At 38.7% G+C, this 2,305-nt stretch overlaps 1 non-coding gene across 1 annotated transcript; it reads left to right on the top strand.

Annotated features, from left to right (window-relative positions):
- The first annotated feature begins 1,780 nt into the window (after positions 1–1,780).
- On the top strand, positions 1,781–1,914 carry LOC115873649. The gene has a single exon (XR_004048539.1). It is a non-coding gene; the product is annotated as a small nucleolar RNA SNORA22 (small nucleolar RNA).
- Positions 1,915–2,305: the final 391 nt, after the last annotated feature.

Here is a 2,305-nt window from a genome sequence, read left to right as displayed (position 1 = left end):
ACTGCTTGTTGTGATTGAACTATGGAATGTTATACCTGTAAGAGCTCCCAATAAAACTGATTTTAAAAAATGATTTTAAAAAAAGACAAAGAAACTTCACAGTGTCAAAAGAGTCACTACATCAGAAATATATTGTTGTTGTTAGATGCCACAAAGTCTATTTGAACTCATAGCAACTCTATGCACAATAGAACAAAACACTGCCTAGCCTGCACTACCCTCACAATTGTTGCTGTATTTGAACGTAATCGTTGTAGCTACTGTGTCAGTTCATTGCTTCAGAGTCTAAAAATTAAACAGCATACTTCTTTGAACAACAACAACAAAAAAATTGGCCTTATCAAAGTGTGGTGAAGGAAGCAGATGGTGCCTGGCTATCAAAAAGAATAGCATCTGGGGTCTTAAAAGCTTGTCCTAAAACAAGTCATCTATATGCGGCATCAGGTAAGTCCTCATGAAGAAACACAACAATCTATGTGATACAAGGTTTATAAATGATAAAATCCAAATACAAAGAAGGAAATTATATCAGAGCTTAAACTGAGAACACCTAGTTTGCAGAAGGCTATGGATGACAGTAAAAGCCCCAAACCCATTTTCCTGGGGCCTTAATTAAGAGATGTGACTAGCCTTGCTCTCAGACAGAGAGCACTGTAACCTGGATTAAGGCACATGTAGTTAGGTTAAAATGTAATACCTTATCATTTCATCTCCTTTGTACCCCATTTAGAACTTGTTCTAGTTTTTAATATTTCCTGCTGCTTTCCACTGGTTTATTTTGTTATTGTTGTTGGGTGTTTTTTTTTGCTTTTGTTTGTTTGTTGGTTGGTTGGTATGTTTTCCAGTATATGAGACCCCACATAGGTAACTCCATAGAGACACTAACTGGATTAATAGCTTATTGGGAATATGGGAGAGGAGGTTGGAGGGACAATGGGGAGTTAATAATAATAAGTACAAGAAGAAAGAAAATGTTCCAGAATTGATTGTAGTGATGCTTATGTAACTCACTTTAATATAACTGAACTATTGAAGTATATGATATGTGAATTATATGTCACTAAAACTATCTTAAAAATTCAGCACATCAAAATAATAATTACTTTAAAAGGTATTGCTAAAACACTGAAAAGGCAAACCAGGATCTAGAACAGTGGTTCTCAACCCAAAGGGGTCGCGACCCACAGGTTGAGAACCACTGGTCTAGAAGAAAACAGTTGCAACACAAATATCAAGCTTGTAGCCAGAAAAAACTCTCTTAAAATGTAATAAGAGGACAGCAACCCATTAAAAAATAGACCAAACATTTGATCAAACTGTCACAAAAGATGGCATAGCACTCACCAATAAGCACGTTAAAATGCACAACATGATCATTTATCAAGAGATGCAAATGAAAACCACCGCGAGATACCACTTTCCATCACTGAGCATGACTAAGCTCAAGAAGACTGACAATGCCGAATACTCGTGAGGGTGTGAATCACGCAGAACCTTCCGACATCCCCCTTTGGCAGTCGCTTTTGAAGTGAAACAGATTTCTCCGATGATCCAGCAGTTCGATGCCTAGAAGTATGAATACATGTACCCCCAAATAGATGTGTACCTGAATCATTATAACAAACCTGGCAGCAACTCACATGACTGGACAGATTGCACTGCATTCAAACAGTAGTAGCTAGCAGAGAAAAAGAACTATCAGAAACTTAATGCCGAGTGAAAGAGGAAAGAAACCAGATACCATACACTCTATGACTTTAAGAGGAACAGGGCATTTCCATTGCCAAGTGAACACCCGAGTTTGCTTTGCAGTCCTCTTGGCTTTGATGCTGTGCTAAAGCAAGGCCTGTTCTTTTTCTCTGCATCGAAAGGCGCATTCATCCTTTTGAATGCATTTAAAAGGCCAGTGCCTTAAAAAAAATAAGAAACAAAAATATAAAACAGAATTTCTAGAAGTTGAATGTTGTCAGAGGACAGGATTGTGAGAGTGGATTGGCTGGAAGGGGCAGGAGAGAACTTTCTGGAGTAATGGAAATATTTTAAATCTTGCTTATGGTGATGGGTATGTGAGCACCCCTTTTTGCCAAAATCTGTTGAACTGTATGTGCACTTAAAGCAGGTGGTTACTATAAGTATCTCAAATGTTTATGCTTAAAAATGAGCTTTGGAACTTGGGACACTGAATGTGAAGAGAGTCTATTTGGTACAGGAGTATGGAAGCCTACCTGGGGGAAAGCTAGATGCCACGGGGTGGGGGTGGGGGGACCTCCAAGCAATGCTGGGAAGGGCTCCAGAGAAGCAGAGT

This window comes from Echinops telfairi, unplaced genomic scaffold (genome assembly GCF_000313985.2).
Source record: "Echinops telfairi isolate 266 unplaced genomic scaffold, ASM31398v2 ScPeMD7_7469;HRSCAF=8507_0, whole genome shotgun sequence".
NCBI classification, from domain to species: Eukaryota; Metazoa; Chordata; class Mammalia; order Afrosoricida; family Tenrecidae; genus Echinops; species Echinops telfairi.
Note: the sequence above shows the minus strand (reverse complement) of the source record. Positions and strands in the feature narration are given on the sequence as shown.